The sequence below is a fragment of the Nelumbo nucifera genome, chromosome 1 (assembly GCF_055504915.1).
Source record: "Nelumbo nucifera cultivar China Antique chromosome 1, China Antique-T2T, whole genome shotgun sequence".
Classification (NCBI taxonomy): Eukaryota; Viridiplantae; Streptophyta; class Magnoliopsida; order Proteales; family Nelumbonaceae; genus Nelumbo; species Nelumbo nucifera.
The window spans coordinates 158,939,864-158,963,756 of record NC_142649.1 but is presented as its reverse complement, the minus strand read 5'-3'; the positions used below and the strand labels follow the sequence as shown (position 1 = coordinate 158,963,756).

Below are 23,893 nucleotides of genomic sequence, written 5' to 3'. Positions count from 1 at the left end.
TTGATGATGATGATGAGTCTCCAAAATTATCCATTATTTTTTATATTTCTGTGTTATTGTGTATAAAAAAAACTTATTCATTGTACTTATTTTCTGTTTAATATGATGAATATATAATATTGTTTATGTGCATGTATGTTTTTTTTTCTATGTTCTTTTAGTAATTTCTTGTATTTTTTAACACTTTCTAATTTTTATTATTTAACTAGTGGGCACCTGTTCGATGCATGGGATTCGTTTTAAAATAGTGAAATAATATAAATAAATGACAATAAACAATATAGTTTAATACCATTATAACGAAGGATTGTAATGTTTAAACTAGCGGGGACCCGTGCGATGTATGGGATTTATTAAGTGAAAGCTAAATAATAAAAAGGGTAATTTACTAAAATACCCCTTATAATTTCATGGATTTACTAAAATCTACCATATAGTTAGCATTTCACTAAAACACCACTTATAATTTGCAATGGATTTAACCAATCTTCCATTAGATGATAGTGGGAAATAACAGTGTTGACCCTATTGTTCATTTAAATAAATTTAATCAAAAGAAAATAAAAATAAAATACCATTTTTGCCCTTAATAAGACACGAGCAACCACTCTATTGGCTATATTTGATTACTTTTGTTTTCTCTACAGAAAAAAGTGTTAAGGGTATTTTTTGAATAAAAAATCATAGGCATAATGGCAAAACAAACATTCCTTAATGAAATGTTGATTAAGTAAATAAGTTGTAAAATATATGTGATGTTTTAGTAAAACGAAAACTATAAAGTATGTTTAAGTAAATATGTAAAACTATAAGGTGTGTTTTACAAAATGACCAAATAGAAACACATAAGAGTATGCAATTGTTTTATATTTTCAAAATTTTAAATAATTAATAATATTCTTTATATACAACTTTTAATAAATTTTTTATAATACAAAAATAACAATTCAGTTGGGTTTATTCATCAAACTGATGAAATCGACCAACCCGATCAACTCGGCCCGAGTTCGTCAGTTTTCTAGTATTTTAGGTCGGCTTTGGTTAAAAAATTTCCCAATTTGACCAAGTTGAATGAGTTTTACTTTGGCAATTTGCAAACCAACCAAAATCAAACGATCTAACCATGGATATATATTAACATTTTATATTTCAAATATAATTTTTAATATGAAAGTGGGAAATTTCCCTTATTTCTTAGTCTAAAATGTTTTATATCATAAATCTAAATTTTAAATTTATTTTTTTAAATTGCACTATAATTTTTAAAATTCAATTAAATTTTTAAGTTTAAATCTTTTGAACCGACTGACTAAACAAAAAAATCGACCCAAACCGATACAACTTGAGTGGGTCAGTTTTCACAAAAGGTAAGTCGGTTCCAGTTGACCAACTCCCCAACCTGACCAGGTAAATTTGGTTGGCCAAATAGCTTATGACTGAACCGAACCAACTCAACACTTATAATTTCAGCTAAATTAATAGTATCATCTCTCACAAATAACAATAGTTTAATCTCCAATAATTATTAGAAATTTATAACGAAAATACACAATTATTGAAAATAAATTGTTAATGAAAAAATACAATAATTACAAAAATACAACAAGTACTAAAAATATATTAACTTAGTCAATAAATAGTACAATCTCTAAAAATATTAATCAATAAGTTATAACAAAATAATAGTATTTTAATCTCCAATAATTATTGAAAGTTTTCTGTTAAATAACAAAACAAAATAAATTTATACATAATCATTGAAAATACATTTATCACAAAAGGCATTAAATAATTACTGAAATACAATAAGTATTAAATTTAGTATATATAATTATTTAATAAATACAAATTAAGAGTTTAAAATTATTATTAATAAATGTTGATTTTTTGAAAGTTATTTTCTCGAATTATTACTTGATCTAAGTGAAACTAGTTATTTACAATATTATGTAAAAATATTAAATTATTATTAATTTCAATATTATGTTATAATTATTCTTCTACTTTTTAGAATTTTTTTTAAATTTATTACATAATTTATTTATTTTAACTATTTAAAATCTAGTTATGTTAAATATGTTGTTATTTATAATATTTAGTTATTTAAATACTTATATAGTATGTAAAATAATAAAAATTTGAGTATTATTTTTTATTGAATTTAATTATCTATAAAATCATAATTTATACTATTATTACATAATTTCATTTTTAACTTTGTCATATATTAAATTAGTCTTAATGTCAATATTATGTTATAATTATTTTTCTACTTTGAAGATTTTTTTTTAATTTATTACATAATTTTGTTATTTTAACTACTTAAAATCTAGTTATGATAAATATTTAAATAGTCTATATAATATCTATAATTTTGTGTTATTTGAATTTTATTTATTTAAGATATTACATATTATTAAATATTTGAAAAGCATTTAAATTGGTAATCTGGAAAAACATTTTAAATTGTTAGTACGTAAAGTTATTTTTTTTGTATTTTTAACAAATATTTTAAAGTTATTATATAATTTTGTTAGAATATTTAAATAGTTATTAAATTTTTTAGATAGATATAGATAAAAGTAGGGGAGAGGATAAATAGGAATCAGAGATAATTTAGAAGATAAATAGGAATTAAATATAAAATTGGAGAAAGTAGGGGATTGTGGGGGAGGTAGTTTAGGAGAAGGGATTATTTAGGTTATTGGGAAAGTGCATTTCATTGGTTGTTTAAAAATTGACATGGAATTAAAAAATCAAAAAATAAAAAAAATGATAAAATTTCTAGACTTTCTTGTTATATATACATTCATACATATATATATATATATATATATATATATATATATATATAAATAAAAGAAGAGATGCTATACTACTCAAGAAAAAATAAATTTAATGTTACCTTTATAATGGATTACTTTCACACAACTTCCAATAACAATTGTAAATTTTTCTTTTAATTCTTTTAGCACGAAAATGAACAATATCTACAAATTTGTTTCATAAATTGAACCTCATTGGAATCAACCTGCCCTCAACGATACATTTCATTACAAATAAAAAAAATGTTTAAATAAATAAATACTAAACACTATATAAAATCATATTAAGTAATTTCGAATACACCAGAGAAGTATCACCCACATAAACGATTGTTCGAATGACATCTATATTAGATACAAATGTTAGAAAAAAACATATTTTTTAATATATTTGATGAGGGGTAATTTGGTCATACAAATTAAATCATGACACGTGGACTTCAAGTGGCACCTCGACGCTGACTAGAAGATCTACCTGGGTTTGTAGGCCTCCAGTTCATTTCGGCTATGACCAAGAAAGTTACTTGGTGGAAGCCACGACCAGTGAGGAGGACCCCGTGGCTTATACGAAAGCTATGTTGGACAAAGATTCGTTAAAGTGGGTAGATGCCATGAAAGTTGAGGTAGACTCAATGGAGACCAATGGAGTATGGACTCTAGTAGATCCGCCCCCTGGGGTAAAGGCAATTGGTTGCAAATAGATCTGTAAGAGGAAGAAGGGCCCTGATGGTAAAGTTGAGACCTACAAGGCTCGTTTAGTGGCGAAAGGTACACTTAGAAAGAGGGAATCGATTATGGGGAAACTTTTTCGCTTGTGGCCTTGCTTAAATCCATTAGGATCCTGCTAGCTGTAGTAGCTTACCATGATTATGAGATTTGGCAAATGGATGTCAAAACTGCGTTCCTGAATGAAGATCTTACTGAAGATATCTATATGCAGCAACCACAAGGTTTCATAGCTGTAGGTCAAGAATACATGGTATGTAAACTCAACCGATCCATATATGGATTTAAGCAAGTTTCTAGGAGTTGGAACATCCGGTTTGACTCTACCATCAAACAGTTTGATTTTGAGCAAAATCCAGATGAGCCCTGTGTTTACAGAAGACTAGTGGGGATAAGGTTAGGAATGATGTAGGAATGTTAACTACGGTGAAAATGTGGCTTTCACAACAAATCTCTATGAAAGACTTTGGAGAAGCTTCCTACATATTGGGTCTTCGACTCTATAGAGATAGATCAAAGCGGATGATAGGATTATCCCAGCCTTACATAGACAAAATAGTCAAGAGATACAGCATGGAGAACTCCAAGAAAGGAAATGTTCCTTTCAGGCATGGAGTCACTTTCTCCAAGGGGATGTCTCCCAAGACTCCCGAAGAGATTGAGGGCATGAAAGAGGTTCCCTATGCTTCAACCGTAGGGAGCAACATGTATGCCATGCTGTGCACTCATCCTGACATTTCTCAGGCACTGAGTGTGGTAAGCAGATACCAATCTAACCCAGGGCAGGAGCATTGGACCGCTGTGAAAAACATACTAAAATACCTTTGATGGACAAAAGAGTTTTGTCTGGTATTCGATGGTAGTTTACTATAAATCCTCGGGTATACTGATACCGACTGGTAGTCAGATCCAGATGGTAGAATGTCTACATCTGGTTACATCTTCGCGATGGGGTCATGAGTAGTAAAAATAGCATATTCCACAACCTAAGCCGAGCACATTGCCGTAAGTGAGGCTGCCTAATGAATGTAGGTGTTCATTCTAGAATTTGGAATTCAACACATCACCCATTCCACTATTGTGTGACAACACTGAATCTACTGGAGATTGGTGTCAGAAGGTAGCATCAGCGGAAAATGTAGCAGATCCATTAACAAAGCCACTGACACAGAAAGTGTTTGAGAAACACGTGAAAAGTATGGGACTCTGACTTGTACCTGATTGGACCTAAGTGCAAATGGGAGCTGTTAGAGAGCTATGCCCTTATCTCCAATCAGATTGATGTACCTTTTGACATTTATTGTAAATGAATAAAGTACATAATTGATTCATGTCATTGTGGTGTGTTTCTTTGTAACACCCTTAAACTGGACACTTATGAAACTCGTGTTAGTTTAGAATCTTCATAGCCGTTGGATAGATCTGGGGAGATTTTTCCTGCCAAGGCTAACACTAATGTACCGCCAAATTGGTTGGGGTGGCTTGTCTTAGCTGCCAGAGTGAGATCTGAGTTACATGCAGTGTGAGTTTTCTTGAAACCCTAAATCAGACCGTAATTCCAGTATTGCCCTGGACCTTGGAGATAGGTGGGCAAAACTGGAATGTTACACATGACCTTTAGACTCGATTATGGTACTACATTGGGCGTCAGATTCAGTGAGACCCTTAGGGGTGTCAAAACCTGGGTATGTTGAGTAGACCTGTTCATGGGCCGGGTGGCCCGACGGGCCGGCCCAACCCCCGGACGGGCTTGAATATGCTTTTTGGCCCGCGGGCTTAACCTCAGGCCAAAAAGCCCGACCTACATAAAATTCGAGCCGGGCTCGAGCTTTGCCAAAATAGCCCGACCCGACCTATAGTTAAACCTAAGTAAACCCGGCCCGACCTATAGTTAAACCTAAGTAAAAACCCTATGTGATGTCCATTGAATAAATTTTTTGATTTGAGAAGGTTGTTGATTCACTTGTAGGCCCATTGTTCATTTAAATAGGGGAAAAAACATCTGAACTAAAATAGATAATGTCTATTTGAATAGGGAAAAATTCGAATTTCTTTTATTAGGTCGGGCTTCGGGCTTTTTATCAAGGCCGGGCTCGGGCCCAAGTTGTAGGCCCGTTGGTCGGGCCGGGCTCGGGCTCGGGCCTAACATTTTTCTGTTAATAAAGAGTCAAAGCCCGGCCCATGAATAGGTCTAATGTTGAGACAGTCCGAGAATTCATCTGAGTGGGTGATCATAGTGACAGGATCAACCCTTTTGTCGGACAAAGTGAATGATCGGGGATGGAAACTTAAACTGCCGGTAGATTTCAACCGTTGAAATTTGTTTTTGCAAAATATATTTATATAATATATATATATATATATATATATATATTATGGTTTCAAAATGTTTGCAAATGGTTTTAATTCTCGGGATCCATGTGAGTAGAGAGTGTAGCATTGTACCTTGCAACTGAGGGAGAGGTCCTCTCTTGTCGGGCAGTGTTTGATCATTATGGGCTGAGAGGTTAAGTGTAAGACCATTGAGGGTAATGCCTGATGGGCTAATCTTGCATTTGCCCACAGTCCTTGGGTTTTCATAAGGTGGCTGGACCCAAGGACCATTTAATGTAACTATTGGGCCCATTAAAAGCCCATGGTGATGGACTCAGGAGTTCACTGTCTCCTACAGTGAATTCGGCCAGACCTTGTAACAAAGGTTGGGCTGAACCCATGTGGATGATGTGTAGATCAATGGTTGGGTCTCACGCCATACAAGGAGAGCCAATTGGGCAGTAGGTTAAGAGGTTAAGTGAGCACATAAACTTAATGGGCCTAAAGCCCAATTCAAATTGGGTTAATAAGATTAATTAAATAGGGGCGGATCTGGGATTTGGATCAGCAGATAAGATAAGAGATTATCCTTATCCGCTTAAAGAGTGCAGATCCAAATAATGATTTGGATCAAAGGAACTCCTAATTTGATTAGGAAGGCTGATCTTTATCTGCAGATAAGATAAGGGATTATCCTTATCACTTAAAGAGAGTCTGGATCCAAATAAAAGATGTGGATTAGGAAACTCTTAATAGGATTAGGAGATTCTCTCTTTAAGGTTATAAATAGGAGAGCAGGGCAGACCTCCAGAGACATTCACAGTTCGTTGAATACAGAGAGAAGACTACACTGTTTGACTGCTTTTGTCTTCTTCTCTTTTCTCTCATGCCCTTGCTGCCCCTACCCAGTTCGATCTCCACTTGTGGGAGTGATCAAGAACCGTTCTTGATATTGCTTCTTGCTAGAAGAGGCAATTTGAAGTTGTGCTCACCAGCCCTCCACTACATTCTTGCTGAAGAATTTGGTTCTTGCTGAAGAACCATCCTGCTGATTCTGTTTTACCTCACACTGTGTCATCTTCAGTGGGAGCAGTTTTTGGTTTTCTCCTTGGGCGTGAACACCTTCATTGGGAGTTACTGTTACTCCTTATCAGGTATATCCCTCTCCTCCCTTTTGGTTTCAGATCTGGTCCGGTTTGGTTCAAGATTGATCATTGAAAATGCAGTTTTCTAAAATAGGGAATGCGATTCCCAGATGGGAGAGAGAGAAATTTTTGAAATTTCGCCCAACCTTCCTGTAGGGTTCGGCCATCCATATAATGGAACTTTCATCCCTTCAATATTAATGCACCCAACTAAGCGGAAATGGTTTTGCGAGAAGATGAGACCCGTTGTAAGAGGGCTCATACCATTGACACCGATATAAGACACTTATTTCTACCTGTGAAGGTACACACGATTACATACTCTCAAACTTTCCCATTCTCTTAAGAACTCTTAAAACACTTTCTGACTTAAGCATCGGAGATCCCACCCTGGGTAATGACAACCCGGGCACTCTAATCCTCCTTTTTGTAGAACATATCAGCTCGGCCTAGCACAACTCGACCCAAACAAGGAACCATCTGAATCAACGTCCGAGTTATCTGACACGAGGGAGCAGCCAGATCGCGCGACATCAATATTAAGAAAATAATAAACTAAAACATAACTACAAAAACCTTTTTGCTTGCATATTCTAGAATATGATCAAGCATAACAAAATTATACTTATATAGGGGATTTCTATGCAATTGTCAATACTATATAAATTTTTTGTATTTTTAGTGAATTGCAATTTTATATCAGTACATGTTAAGGTATAAATAGAATCAATACAATTAACCATCAACCTATAAATGCAATATACTACTCCCTCATTCGCTACTAACGACAGGTGGCCCTTCACCTTGGTGAGGTGACTTTGTGTGATTGCCTGTGGGGTCTAGGTAACAGGAAGTTGTAGGTCAACAAATTTCTAGCAAGTCCTCCTAGTATATTGCTATACTGTACTTAGGCACTTTTGATTGCATTACCACTTTGGTTGTTCGGCTTATACGAGCTTTTTCATTTCCCCCTTTTTCTTTTGTAGGTGGGATGGGAGAAGTCAACATTACCGGAATTCTAGGGCATTGAAGCGCAAGAAGAGGAAGGTTGGGGAAACCTCTTGAGCTACAGAGGAGCAAGTGAGGTCAGAGGAACACTAGACCAATGAGGTTGTTCACATTGATCTTGTTCACAAGGAGAGATTGGAGGATGTTCGGATGGATGCCACTAGTAATGAGACCCATCTCGGCAAGCCTGCTTCCTTGGCCCTAGGCACTAAGTTGACTGAGGTGCTGGCCTATGACGCGGGTGGGACTGAGACACAAGCTCCAAGGTTGAGCCCTGACTGGTCGGTGACAGTGTCTAATAGGGTCAGGGGTCCGAGGGTCATGCTTGATCTAGGCCTGGGCATCCTTATTCTGGATGACAAGAAGAATTACGAGAACCAACTCATTCCAGTGCTTGGCAGAAAGCTGATCCAGGCTATCCTCATAGTGGACATTCTATCGTTCTTCTATTGTTTATTTTCTTAACTTGGGTGCTGAACAATGCCTTTTTGTAGGCCCACAGCCTCGCCCAAGCCATGCTTGGGATATCAGAGGTTTTCTTTTCGCCTGTATAACACCTCAAAGAAAGATGTTGAGAGACTCCAAGGCCAACTGGTGGGGGCCTGGATGAGTGTTTGATCCATTGCCAACGAGTTGGAGCAAGTGAAGACGAGGACGACTGAGTTGTAAGGGAAGTTGTCGAAATTCAAGAAGAACTTCGCTGCCCTAATGTCTGAGCTAGAACACAAGGAGGCCGGGCTAGCGGAGTGGAGGTTAGAGTATGTCGGGGACATTTGCATCGCCAAAGTGAAGGGTGTTGAGGAGTACTGCACCTTCGAGTTGTTTCGAAAGGAGAGGAACAAATACTCCACCAACCCGTTGCCTCTTCCTGTCCCGACATCAACTTGAGCCAAGTAAAGGTCTCGACTCCCATTGAAGAGGTGATGTAACAAGTCAATAAGGAGCAGAACTCCGAAGAGGAAGAGGAGGAAGGCAAGGACGAGGAGGGTGGTGGCGGCACGGTGATGAGGAAGGCATGAGGATTGGGGACGACAACCTACCCCCCAGCCAGGAGTGAGACTTTGCCTCTTTCTTTGACCCCCTATACATACAAGTATCCTGGGCCTCTAAGCTCGATTTTCATTTGTAGTTCATTTTTTAATAGGAATGTACTTTGCACTTTTTGCTTAGTGCATAGGACGACTTAGAGGTAAATGGTGTCAAGATGTTTAAATGTGCCTAACTTGGTTAAGTAATGAAACAATGTGGTGAGGTGCTCAAAGCAATTTTAGCCCGATTAAGTAATTTAAACGATGTACTGAAGGCACGTTAGTTAGAACGAGTCACATAAGTAGAGGTTGTATGAATAAATCAAAGAGAGTAAGTTAAAGAGATATGTGAGGTAAATCGTACATTGTGAAATAAATTGAAAAGAAATACATGGTAACAATTTGTTAATCATCGACGAGCTCAGAACCCAAGTGTAATATCTTCTCAGGTCCCCAACCTTCCACGTATGGGGTACCGATATCATCTCTAGGGATTAAGCTTTCCATTGTCGGAGATGAGGACTTGAGGTAATCCAAACTGGTAGATGATGCTTTTTCAAAAGAAGCTTTGGATGTTCCGAGTTGTGATAGTTGCGAGTGGTTCGACTTCCACCCACTTTGTGAAGTAATCAACAACCACAACAAGAAACTTTTGCTGGTCGAAGGCCATTGGGAACGGTCCAAAGATTTCAATTTCCCATTGAGCAAACATCAAGAGACTAGTGAGATACTGCAAGTTGGTGGCATGCTGTCGAGGTACATGGCGTGGCATTGACAATGATCACACCATTGTACCAACTGGAGTGCATGTTCTCTCATGGTGGGTAGGGGTGGATACGAGCCGAGCTGAGCCGAATATTTGACTATTCAAGCTCAGCTCGACAATAAAACATCAAGCTCGAATTCGGGATCGAGCTTGATTCAAACTTGAAATATCAGTTCAAATTCGGCTAAAAAAACATTTATATTCGAGCTCGGTTCGGGTCGAGCTCAAAATGAACCGAGCCTACTCGAGCTCGAATTCGAACTCGAATCCAAGCCTATCCAAGCTCGAATTCGAGTTCAAATCCGAATGAATGTTATTATTCTTGTAGAAAATCATAATTATCCTTATTTCTAATTAAAAAATGACTTGTAGAAAATCAGAATGAATGTTATTATTCTTCAACTAAAAATTACATATTTCAAATACATTTTTTAATGGTGTCGATGCAACTTGCAAGACGAACCAAAATCACAAAGTCCCTGTAGAAGCCATAAGAAAATCCGAAATAAGAAGAAGAAGAAGAAGAAGAAGAAGAAGAAGAAGACCTGGAGTCACGGAGTTGTAGACAGTAGGTAATCAGTCCTCTTCGACGGCGGCGTCTTCACTTGTTGCACACTCGCACAGTCGCACTCGCACTTGCTCTCTACTCGTTTCTCACAGTTGCAGACTTGCAGTTTAGTGTTCAGCAGTTTCGTCTCAAACCAGTTTGAGTTTGGCAGTTCAAGTCTTCAAGATTCAATCCAGGGTTTTTTCTTTCCTTCCCATCCCAAGCATTAGATAAAGTAAGAAAATATAAAATACAATAGGGACCACAATAGTGTGTACACCAATAAATTAAATATAAATTATATAATTATATACGAATATTATATATAAATATAAAAATTATATATATATATATAGGCTCACGAGCCTAATGAACCGAATTGCATAATATTCGAGCTCGTCTCGATTAGTAAACGAGCTCGGTATTCCAGCTCGAATTCGGTTTGAAGCTCGGTCTGGACCGAGCTGAGCTGAGCTCAAATAGCCCATGAAAAGCTCGGTTCGCATCCACCCCTAATGGTGGGCCAATAGTAGACTTGCCGGAGTGCCTTTTGTGCTAGTGATCTGCCCCCAAGTGTTCACCAAACAACCCCTCATGTATCTCTGTAAAGGCATGCTTAGCTTTTGTAGGTCAGAGACACCGGAGGTAGGAGAGAGTAAAGGATTGCCTATAGAGATGATCGCTAGTGATTGTGTAATGGGTCGACTTTTGTTTGACTTTCAGAGCTTTGATTTAATTAGTTGGCAGTGTGTTGTTCTATAGGTATTCCAAGATCAGATCGATCCAACTCAGCTCTATGATCTGTATCAGGGCAACCTCCTCTGTTGTCTTTTTGGTACTAGAACACGAAAGGTCTTCGATGCGTACAGTTCTCCTAGTGTTGTTCGCAGAATTGGCCACCTTGAAATCATGTTAGATTGTGCATTCTTGGACATGGCTATCTAGTGGATAGAGAATGAGTCAAACTATCTGATTAGTTCTCGCACCTACGCTAGATATTTTATCATGGCTAGCTCTTGAGCTTCATAGTGCCTATTCACCTGGTTGATGATGAGTTGGGAGTCGCTATAAGCCTCCAAGTCTTTCATGCTGCTGGGTGAATCCGAACCGAAGTGCTCAACTTCATTGTTGGATGTATGGAATATGAACCTAAGTGCATACTCGAGCTTCACCTCATTAGGTCCTAGCAGAATGAGTCCAGCTCTGCTCCCTCTCTAGTTCGATGAGCCATTTATGTGGAGGATCCATGGTTCTGCACCCATCCTAGGGGGAGGTGTCACATTGGTGGATGCCTCCAAACACAATCGCAGTTCATCTAATGCAAATATTGACATGTTGATCGTGCATTCCTAGATGAAAACCTGAGCCTTTCTTATTGGACGTGGTTCGAATCGGATGTCGTACTCGCCTAATTCGATGGCCCACTTGGTCAGTCTTTTCATCACCTTGGGCTTCTATTGGATTTAACGTAGGGGTTGGTCGGTGAGCACAACTATCGTGTGAGCTTGGAAGTACAACCTCAATTTATGAGCTGAGACAATGAGCACAAAAGCAAGCTTTTCTACATTGGGGTATTTGGTCTCGACTGCATGTAAAACCATGCTTGCATAGTAAATAGGTCACTACAGTTTGTTGATGTCCGAACTAGTATCGAGCTGATGACTTCGTCACTAGCTGATAAATTTAATAGGAGTTCATCTCCAGTCTCAACCATTGTTAATAACAGTGGCAAGCTCAGGTAGTTTTTGAGTCCACTGAACACAAACTGACACTCCTCAATCCATTGGAAGTCCTTAGACTTTTTAATTGCTTGGAAAAAAGAGAGGCACAACCCAGCTGATATGGACATAAAACGGCTGAAGGCAGTGACCTAGCTAGTAAGTCTTTGGACTTTCTTAACGGACCTCAGAGGTGGCATATCCAGGATCGCTTGGATCTTCTCAAGGTTGGCGTCGATGCCATGTCAGGTCACCATATAACTAAGAAACTTGCCCGAAGTGACACCAAACATACACTTATTAGGGTTGAGTGTTAATTTAAATTTCCTTAAACTATTAAAGACCTCGGTGAGGTCGACAATGTAAGAGTTAGAAAAGTGACTTTTCGCAACCATGTCATCAACATAGACCTCGACATTTTTTCCTATTAAATCATGAAAAATTTTGTTTACAAGGTGTTGATACGTCGCCCCAACATTCTTAAGGCCGAAGGGCATAACTTTATACTAGTATAAACCGGTCTCAGTTACAAAAGATTGTCTTTTCCTGGTTCGCGAGTTCATTTGAATTTAGTTGTAACCTGAGTAGGTGTCCATGAAGCTCAACAGCTTGTACCCCGATGTGGCATCTACTAGCTAGTCTATCATGGGAAGTGGGAAGCTACCCTTCGAGTAGGCTCTATTCAGGGGTATTATTAGTGCACATGCACCACTTCCTGTTTGCCTTTTTGACGAGCACCACATTGGCTATCTAGTTTAGGTACTCGACTTCTCTAACGAAGTCGACATCAAGGAGCTTCCCGACCTCCTCGTCAATGACCATCCACCACTCTATGGCAAAGTTTCTTTTCCTCTATTTTATAGGTCTAACCAAAGGGGTATATGCCGGTCATTTGGCGACCGACTAAGAAAAAACATCAGAATTTAAACTTATAAATCTTACTAGTTCTCTGTGCAAAGGTTCCTCGAGGTGTGACCTGATTTGCACCTTCTTGTCAATCTCGGTCTCAGAAAGAGGCACCGAGACGGATTGTTTCACAGGCCCTCTTCGTTTTCCACTAGGCTCTTCAAGGAGGTTGAGGTCTAGGTCAACTTCTAGTGATTACTTGCCCTTGCCATTTAGGGCTGCCACATAACACTTTTGGGACTCAAGTTGGTCCCCCCGAACTACATTAATCCCCTGCTTAGTCGAGAATTTCATCACGATGTGGTAAGTTGATACCACAACTCAGAGGGCATGCAAAATTGGATGGCCTAAAATGGTGTTGTAGGGTGATGATGAATCAACAATCAAGAAATCATGGTTGAGCCTCTACCTTTTTGGCGTGGTCCCTACTAAAATTGACAGGTTTATTTTCCCGATGGGGCGGTCCCAATGAAATGGACCAGAGGCACGCCAGTTGGAATGAGATCTTTCCGATCCAACTTCAGCTTGTTAAAGGCGTTTACAAAGAGGATATCGGTCGAGCAAACGTTGTCCACAAGGATATGCTTCACTTCATAGTTTGCTATCAACAGTTTTACGACCAGGGCATTGTCATGGGGGAGGTTGACTTGTCATAGATCGTCCTCTATGAATGAAATTACCTCCTTAGCCCTCAGCCTCTTTAGAGGGTTCTCATCTTCATGTTGCAACTCCTGCACAGAATTCTTTCCGGCCATGGTACTGCATTCCCACCACGGACCCACCGTGGATTACCACAATCACCTCGACGATCTATTCATCCTATGGCTCGTTCCATTAGTTCCTTGGATGCTCAAGTGCTCAATTGTCCTTCTTGACGAACTACTTTTGGTACCCGTGCCTAATTGATTCTTCGATCTCATTATTACGATCTTGGTAGTATTCAATGTCATAGCCCTTGTCCTGGTGGAAGTAACCATATCGATCCCGGTTCCTATTCTCCAGATTCCCCTTCTTGTACAGTGGCCATTTGAGGTAGTTCGTCTTCTTGATCTTCTTGAGAATCTCCCCCTTCTTGGCGTTCCATGGTATATTATTACGGTACTTCGTTGGGGGAGTTCTAGAATGCCTTGCTAGCAACCTGGAGAACTTGAACGATGACCTGTTCTCTCACCAACCTTGTTTACTACTACTTTTGCCATGGTCTTCTTCATGATCTTTCCTCTTCTTATCGCCTTGGTCACCTTGTGCCCCGATTAGTTCTTTTGCATTCATGTACTTCTTGGCGCAGGTGAAGAAGCTCTTCATGTTGACCAGAGGGTTCTTGGCCAGGGAGAACCTGAGGTACTGATCTCAAATGCCATGGATTGTGGCAGTGACTTAGATGGCTAGGTTGAGCCCTCAAACCTGTAAGAACTCTAGGTTGAACGTTCGAATATACTCTTGGAGGCTTTCACTGGAGCGTTGGTAGATGGTCATCAAACTCGCTGTGGCCTTGGTTTCTTGCCTACTAGTAGTGAAGTGCATCATGAAGAGCTTAAAGAATTGTTTCCAGCTCATGATGGATCCCAACACCAATCTCGAATACCACATCCATGTTGTCTAGAGAAAAGTAATTGAGAAGGCGAGGTGTCTCCGACGTATTCGAATGTAACCGTTGGGTGATGTGTCTCTGTGAACTTCGAGGACAATGAGTGACTCGAACAAATTGGGGGAGCTATGCCATGTAGGTCTGGTCTTTCCAAGGTTAGATTACTCGTTAGGTCGTTAATTGTCTGAGTCGAGCTGGTAGCTTGGTACTACTATAGGCCACTTAGATTGGATCTTCCAATCTGCCTAATGAGGCCTATAGTGCTTAGGTGGCATGACCCAATCTGGCATGAAGCGTTTCTCTGAGGTGTCTTGAGATGGTTTTCGGACCACATGGCAGTCTGTAATTGGGGGGTTACTTTACTCCTCATTATAGGATGTTAAAATTTTATTTTGAAAACTTGAAGAATAGAGGATGGTGAATTTGACCACAAAAGGGCAACATTGGGTTTTAAAAAAATTATATAGGTCCAGTGATGTCACATGTGAGTAGATTGTGATAGAACACTAACGGCAAGGGAGGATTTATACAATTGTCAGAAACGTTAGGGGTACTTTAAGACAATATGTAAATAGTATGGATATAGTTAGTCAATTTCCTAAAACTTAGAGGTATTTTAAGAAATTTGCCCTATATATATAATTTTCTATAATTGTTATTAAATCAAACCCCTAACCGGCGTTTCCCCTTTGCAAATTTCCCTCTCTGTTCAAAGTTCTCTAGAGTTTGGACTTTCTCGCTCATTTCTCATGCAACTCTCAGACTTCTCACTTTTCACCCACAAGAGGCCAACACAGTATACAATGTGTCTTCTCTTCTTTGACAAACCCGTGTTTATTAGGCTAGCAACAGACCAATAGTCTTCTCTGTTCAATGTCTTATATTCTTTGGCATCTGTCTTCTTCGAAAGAATGGCAAGTAGATTTTCCTAATATGCGGTTGTGGTGGTATACAGGGTGTGTTGTATTGGTAACAAATCCCTACCTAAGACCCCATGATGTATGAGAATATAAGGTTGTGTTTGGATAAACTTTTAATTTAATATTTTAAAAATATTAAAATATAAAATATATAATACTTTTCAGCACCTTACTTTAAAATCCACTTGACAAAATTTTATAAAGTTTATTTTTCAAAATAAAAGCATATCAGAAGTATTAAAATACAAGATATATAATACGTTTACTTAATCACTCTTACTACAAAATTTAAGTATTGTTTTCAAAATAAGTATATTTTGCTGGGAGGGGATCCGATCTGTACAAATTCATACGCCAATGAAAACCACTATGGATCTGCTACTCACTATTTGTTTCCACATCTATACCCACGGGACGCTGCCGCCATGTATTGGGAACATCTCCCTGTGAATAAAAAGGGAGATATTACCAATGCACAACTATTATGTCATGTGGGTAGGGATGTGGGAATAACCATTGGGTAGGAGATCTGAGCCCTCGATGAAAACTTAAAAAGTTCACAAAAAGGAAAATATATGAAGAGGGAATGTGTGTGTGTGTGTGAGAGAGAGAGAGAGAGGAAAACTTAGATTTTTCAGAAATTGGTCTCAACGTGAAGCCAAGGCAAGTATCGGTTGTCTACGGGTTCACATCAGCACCCCATAACGCACCACCGTACATCCCAATCATGTATTTAGAATATTTTCCAATGATGTTTCATCATCTCCCGTACTTGTTATCAAAAGATGCTGTCAAATATAGGGTTGCGATTTGTTGTGGGGTGCTGATGTGAGACCAGATTTACTCCTCACAGGGTGCCTCAAAATGACCTTACTGACTCATCCCATCGTGCATTGGGAACATCTCTCGTACTAATGTGTTATTATTTACGAGAGATGTTCCCAATGCATAGCGGGATGTGTTTGTAAGGTCATTGTGAGGCACCTTGTGTGAGGAGCAAATTCCCAATTTCGCTGATGTGCTATCAAATATAGGGTTGCGATGTGTTGTGGGGCATTGTAGGGCGCTGTTGTGAGACCGAATCTGCTCTTCACACATGGTGTCTCACACTGACTTCACAGGTACATCCCACCGTGCATTGAGAACATCTCTCATACTTATGTGTTATTGTTTACGGGAGATGTTCCCAATGCATGGTGGAGTATGTCCCAATTCCGCTTATGTGAATTCGTTGACTTAAGTCAATGCAAAATCCGTTCAAACAGCCTTTACAGCCTTATATTGGGAACATCTTCGTACTTCTGTGTTTTATTTCATGGAAAGATATTCCCAATGCAAGGCAAGGGTATAAAAGTGTTGGAACTGACCTTGCACTGACTGAATCCGATTTCGCGTTACAGCAACTCAAGAAACAGGATTCAGTCAGTGCAAGTTCCATTCGAACAGTCTTTATAGCCTTCGATTGAGAATATCTCCACATAAAGTATAGAAATACGGAGATGTTTCCGATGAAAGGCTGCAAAGGCTGTTTGAATAGAGTTTGCACCGACTGAAGCCAATTTAGCAATGCAAGGGGCAATCTTGAATAGTAGAATCTTGATGTGTTGGACTCGGTGGGGACAGCGCAAGGTGCTGCACGTAAGATACTCTAAATTTTGCATACACTCAACCCAACCTCAAAGATGTCTGCAATCGCTTCAATCTGCATGACTGCAACCATGTTGTCCCCTCTCAATTTCCCATAAAAATCCTGCAATTTTCACTTTTATCTGGTCAGTTTTATTCTCAGCGAGGTTTTTATTCATCCATGAGTTACTCGTAAGTGTTCTGTAGTTCAGTCTTGATGAGGGCAGATTTGGCCCTCCAGTGAAGTTGCAACACGTTGTACCTCGTGACAACTAGGCAAGCCCCCAGGCAACAACTTACCAAGTTGGTCCCCCCCGGGCACCGGTCTGGCTGGCCTGCGCGCGAACTACGCGACCTGGCCGGATGAGCCTGCCACATGCGCCGACCTGGCAATCTGGCCCGGACGCAGGCGCCGACCTGGCGATCTGGTCCGGACATAGGCGCCGACCTGACAACAAGACCCGGACACAGGCGCCGACCTGCTGACCTGACCCGGACACAGGTGCCGACCTGGCAACCGGACCCGGACACCGACCCGCCGACTGACACAGGCGCCGGCCTGGCAACCTGGCCCGGACACCGACCCGCCGACTGACATAGGCGCCGACTTGGCGATCTGGCCCGGACACAGGCGCCGACCTGACAACATGACCCGGACATAGGCGTCGACCTGATGACCTGACCCTGACATAGGCGCCGACTTGGCAACCTGGCCCGGACACCGACCCGCCGACTGACACAGGCGCCGGCCTGGCAACCTGGCCCGGACACCGACCCGTCGACTGACAGGCGCCGACCTGACAACCTCAAGGAGTTCATCACCGTACCCCGGTTCTGATGGGATATGACGTCTTACCATTTGAAGGCTTTTTACCCACCTAACCCGCGAGGGCACCACTATATAAGGACTCCGACCCCCAAAGCCAACGGAAGGAGAAAAAAGAGTATGGTAACCCCCGCTCTCTAGCTCTCTCATTTCTCTCCAAGCCCTCTATAATCAGAATGCTAACTTAGGCATCAGAGAGTCCCCGCCGGGAAAATACCCCCGGGTCCTCTGATTCAGTTCCCGCAGGTCCCTCAGCTCCCGCCGTCTACAAAGGAGAGAAAATCACCTCACGCAGGGGGTAGTCAGGTAGCGCTGCACCAGGGAGCTCCACCATCCTCTGAGTTGCAGACCGCCTAGGAGCAAGTCAAGTGACGAGTTCGCCATCAGGGAACACTACCAGGTAGTTCGCCATCAGGCAGTTTGCCACCAGGTAGCACTGCTGGGCAGTTCGCCACCAGGCAGTTCGCCATCAGGCAGTTCGTCACCAGACAGTTCGCCATCAGGCAGTTCGCCACCAGGGAGCACTGCCGGGCAGTTCGCCACCAGGCAGTTCGCCATCAGGCAGTTCGCCACCAGGGAGCACTGTCGGGCAGTTCGCCACCAGGCAGTTCGCCATCAGGCAGTTCGCCACCAGGTAGCACTGCCGGGCAGTTCGCCACCAGGTAGTCCGCCATCAGGCAGTTCGTCACCAGGCAGTTCGCCATCAGGCAGTTCGTCACCAGGCAGTTCGCCATCAGGCAGTTCGCCACCAGGCAGTTCGCCACCGGGCAGTTCGCCACTAGGCAGTTCGCCACCAGGCAGTTCGCCATTAGGCAGTTCGCCACCAGGAAGCATCACCAGGCAGTTCTCCCCCGGGAAGTTCGCCACCAAGTAGCTCATCACCAAGGCACGTCACCACCAGGTCAAACACGAGGTACTTAGCCAAAAAATTTTACACATCCCAAAAAATGGTACGTGACCAAAAACGGTTACATCAAGTCTGATCTAAATCATCTCCGTTTTTCTTCATCATTTCGTCAGTACTCGGTCCTCTAAATTTTTGGACCTGCTGTTATCCACTTACTCTATTCAAACCCTGCACATTGCACTAAAGGAATAACCATATCAATCGAGGAAGAGGAGGTGTTTGAGCACACCATCACACCCTTTTGGTCGTTCGTGAGGTCTCCGTCTACAAAATCCCCCCACGGAGCACGAGTGGTGGTTACAAATGTGGAGAGTGGCTACAATCGGATAAGATCTGGTCTGGACGTCTCCGCGTTGTTTCGTGTAATGAGCAATGCGAAATCCGCCTGGTTGATCCCAACTCGGGCGAGCTCTTTTCTGCCTGCTTTGTCATACCAGGGCAGAGGGAACATTCAGTTGAAACTGTCCTTGATTCGTCCCGTTACTTCGTGCTGAAGATAGAGGATGGGAGGAGCAAGCATGCTTTCATTGGGTTGAGATTTACTGAGAGGAATGAAGCATTTGATTTCAATATTGCACTGTCGGATCACGAGAAGTACGTATAGGAGAGAGCATGAGAAGGAGTTAGGAGAGACAAGCAGTGATAGTCGTATCGATATTCATCCTGCTGTTAATCACAGATAGAAGGTAAAATGAACAGATGATCACCTAATACGTAAAAATAGACATCTTGTTTTGATGCATTCCATGACCCAAGAAAAATGGACATCTTGTTTTATGTGTAAAAGTAGATGCTGGAATTAGCAGGAAGGAACCGATTAAGAATTTAGGGGCTCAAGAGAAGATAAATGTTGATTGACTTAAAATTCAAATCAAAACTCTCCATTTGCACTTACGAGTAATTAGCTATGGAATGTAGTGTAACTAAATTTTTGGAGTCCTTGAGTATGGTCACTAATAAACTTGTTTAGGACATGACTGGTTTAAATCTCATAACAAATTGTAGGTTTGATCTATTAATGGATGCATTACAATGTTAGTTGAACACAGTGCGAGAAGAGTCAATTGTTTACATAATTTGTCATAGAATAGCACTTGGTTGGAAGGACAGCAGCATTAAGCTTCCATGAGCTAAATTATGGTTGAATATCAGAATCTGCAATCTGGCTAAACTAAAGTTGCAATTTACACATCCTAAAATACCCCCACGGTCTAAAAATACAACAACACAAAAGTTCAGAAAATTCAAGTTTTGAACTGTTTTCTCCCATATAAAAATTATTATGTACAATTATGTTCATGTCTGTTTGTTTATATTTCTTACCCATCTTAAATAAGTAGTTATCCAATCAGTAGTGAATCTTGCTTCCCTAAGGCTGTGTTTGGTTTGATAAAAAATAAGAGAGATACAGAAATTTAAGAACTTTCCCTGAACTTTCTGTTTCTCTCTTATTTTTCTATCAAACAAGACATTGCCCGAGGGTTATCTGAACTCCCATGGGCTGTCTCCCCTTTTATTCATCCATCTCTTCACCACCTTTCAATGCCCTCCTGCCTTCAACTTTGTGAGATTCATAAATAAGTATTTCAAGGTGACTTAGGTGTAGCACCGATTACTGATAAGGACAATTTGACAGCGGTGGTTTGGCCATGTGAGATGGAGGTAAGTGCATGTACCAGTCAGGAGTTATTTCATGCAAGTTGAAAATTCTAGCAAGGAGAAGGAAAGGTCAATATTTAATCTTGGTTCAGGTTCTGACAACAGATTTTACTTTCTCTCTTCAAAAGAAGATATTCCTGGATACAGCAAAATGGAGACATGGGATTCATGCTTCTAGATCCACATTGGTGGGGATGGCCTAATGTCATGATTTGCTCTTTTTTGATAATTAATGACAAATAATCTTTTATTAATGAGAAGAATAGCCCCTCTCTTCATAAACAGGAAATGGGGAATAGGTACAACAGCGCTAGGATGACTGCTCCAATCAGTACAGTCCCTAAAACAAGACCTTTTTGGCCCCTGGGCTTGGTTCCCCCATGCTAAGATTTCGTCCCTTATCACCCCCTTCTCTTCCTAATGCATCTGCAGCACTATTATCCGATCTAGGTGCTCATCTGAATGAGCAATTTAGATTGGAAACCAAAACCTTTGCCTGCCTAAGCAAGAACTTAATAGCCTAAAGACCATCTGCTCTTGTTAGAAACTAGTTTAATTTAATACCACTTGGCAATCTCTCTCCATGGTCAGCTTAGTCCATTGACTCCATCCCATTAAATAGACTAGCTTCAATCCCTGGATCAGTGCAAGAAATGTTGAGAATGGTTAGACATGGGTGTTTTTTGTCTTTTTCTCCTTTCTTATATTCTCTCAGTATTTGGGCAACCAGATAGGGGCCTTTGTTATGGTCCCGAGCGTAGGATCGCGTCACGGGTCGTTCCACGGCAGGAACCCCTGATCTTCCCTTGCCTTTGGTCTTGCGCGCAGACCCTATTTTGCCTATCTAGTGGGTGATTTGTCCAAGAGACCACCCGAACTCTCCCTTGGGGTGATTTGTCCAAGAGACCACCCAAACTCTCCTCACTCTTTTCTTGGCTGGAAAACTGAATGCTTTATTTCAATTCGTGGCTCCTTAAATAGGAGCTTACAAAAGGAAATTCTTAATTAAACTCAAACTCCAACTTGACTCAAACTCCTAATTACCTACTCCTATTGGTAACTCACTATTACTTAAGATAAGATAAAGATGAGATTAAGATAAAGCTAAGGGATAAGGGATAAGATAAGGATAAGGTAAGCTGGCGGCGAGTTGGCTTGATGTGTCCAAATAAGGGTGGGCCCACCCCTATGAGCTGTCGTGTGGGCCCCGCTCTACTGCTGCTGCCGGGTGCGTGCGCGCGGCTCATGGTGCCACTGCCGCGCGGTGCGTGCGCGCAGTGCTGCTGCCGCGCAGTGCGTGCGCACGCCTCAGGGTGCCGCTGCCGTGCACGCGCCTCATGGTGCTGCTGCCTGGCGATGCGTGCTGTGCGCCATGGTGCCGCTGCCGTGCGGTGCCGGGCGTGTGCATGGTGCGTGCTGCCGTGCGGTGCGGCGGTGCGCGCTGCTGCCTGGCGATGCATGCTGCGCACTATCGGCGGTGCATGTTGTGGTGCTGCCAGGCGGTGCCCACTGTTGTGCGGCCTGCTGTGCGGCTGCTGCCTATGACTGTGCCGCGGTGCCTTGTCGGATGGTGTGACCATAACATCACACCCCTCCCAGACTACGAGCTTGTCCCCAAGCTCGAATTGGGTGTCGAAACACCCTCAAGGGAATCCTGGGTGGCTTTGCCCTCCTGGATCGGGTTCCCACGGAGGGGGTTCATCCTCATCTTCCTCTTGTTTCACCAGGAGGCAGAAAAGTCTCTTGCACCTGTGCCCTGCCAAGTAGGGTTCATCGCAATTAAAACATTGCCCCCTCGCCCTGCGTTCTGCCATCTCAGCCCTTGACAAGTGCTTGATAGGAGGTGTACTGCCGTTGCTCCCCACACTGGATATTGATCTGGAATTGGTGCTCGTCTGTGGCTTCCGTTCTGGGCTGGTTGCTGGATATGAAGCCATTCCGAGTGGTTCCCTGTTGTCTGCTAGTGAATACCCTCCTCCAGTAGGCTTCGGGTTTGTCCAAGCCACTGCTGGGCATCCCATGCTGAACGGCCCTCGACTGATCTGCAGTTTGCGTTCGAAGGCTCGGGCTAAATTCATTGCTGTGACCAGGTTAGGCGGGCTCTGCATCTCTACATCAACTCTCAGGGGTTCGGCTAGACCAACTGTGAACATATCAACCTGCTGGTCCGGTCGTACTGAAGAGGCTCTGGCGAGAAGGGTCTGGAACTGCCGCTGATACTCTGCTACGGTACTGGTATGCTTGAGATTAATGAGTTCCCCCAAAGGGTTGTTTGTTAGTGGGGTCCGAACCGAAGGAGGCAGTACGACTTGAACTGTCCCCAACTAAGACCTGGTTCCTCCTGCTCCACTCGGTAGAACCAGAGCTGCGCTTCTTCGGTCAGATGGAACGCGGCCAAGCTGACCTTGTCCTTGTCATCAGTGCGCTGGTTGCAGAAGAACTGTTCGCAGCGGTGCAACCATCCCAGTGGGTCTCCCGCGCCGTTGTAGGATGGAAATTCCAGCCGACTGTACTTTGGAATAACAGCGGCTGTTGGGGCAGCGGTCTGCTGTTCGCTGGACGTCTCCGCCCTGTCCGGTCGACGGCTGTTGGTGGTGGCGGTTCCCTCCGAGCTTCTTTCGTTGTTGGAGAGAAAGGCTTCCAGAAGGCGTCGCAGCTCCCGGACATCATCCTTGACCTCATGAACTTCCAAGCAGGTTTCAGCGAGCCTATTCTCTAGCTCGTGGACCCTGGAAGTCAGCGGCTCCTGTTCCGCCATGACGGTAGGCTCTGATACCAAGATGTTATGGTCCCGAGCATAGGATCGCGTCACGGGTCGTTCCACGGCAGGAACCCCTGATCTTCCCTTGCCTTTGGTCTTGCGCGCAGACCCTATTTTGCCTATCTAGTGGGTGATTTGTCCAAGAGACCACCCGAACTCTCCCTTGGGGTGATTTGTCCAAGAGACCACCCAAACTCTCCTCACTCTTTTCTTGGCTGGAAAACTGAATGCTTTATTTCAATTCGTGGCTCCTTAAATAGGAGCTTACAGAAGGAAATTCCTAATTAAACTCAAACTCCAACTTGACTCAAACTCCTAATTACCTACTCCTATTGGTAACTCACTATTACTTAAGATAAGATAAAGATGAGATTAAGATAAAGCTAAGGGATAAGGGATAAGATAAGGATAAGGTAAGCTGGCGGCGAGTTGGCTTGATGTGTCGGGATAAGGGTGGGCCCACCCCTATGAGCTGTCGTGTGGGCCCCGCTCTACTGCTGCTGCCGGGTGCGTGCGTGCGGCTCATGGTGCCACTGCCGCGCGGTGCGTGCGCGCAGTGCTGCTGCTGCGCAGTGCGTGCGCACGCCTCAGGGTGCCGCTGCCGTGCACGCGCCTCATGGTGCT

General features: G+C 42.1%; 1 pseudogene; it reads left to right on the top strand.

The window, feature by feature from the left end:
• The first annotated feature begins 7,229 nt into the window (after positions 1-7,229).
• LOC104602897 (uncharacterized) overlaps positions 7,230-23,893 on the top strand; it is a 32,005-nt pseudogene continuing 15,341 nt past the window's right edge.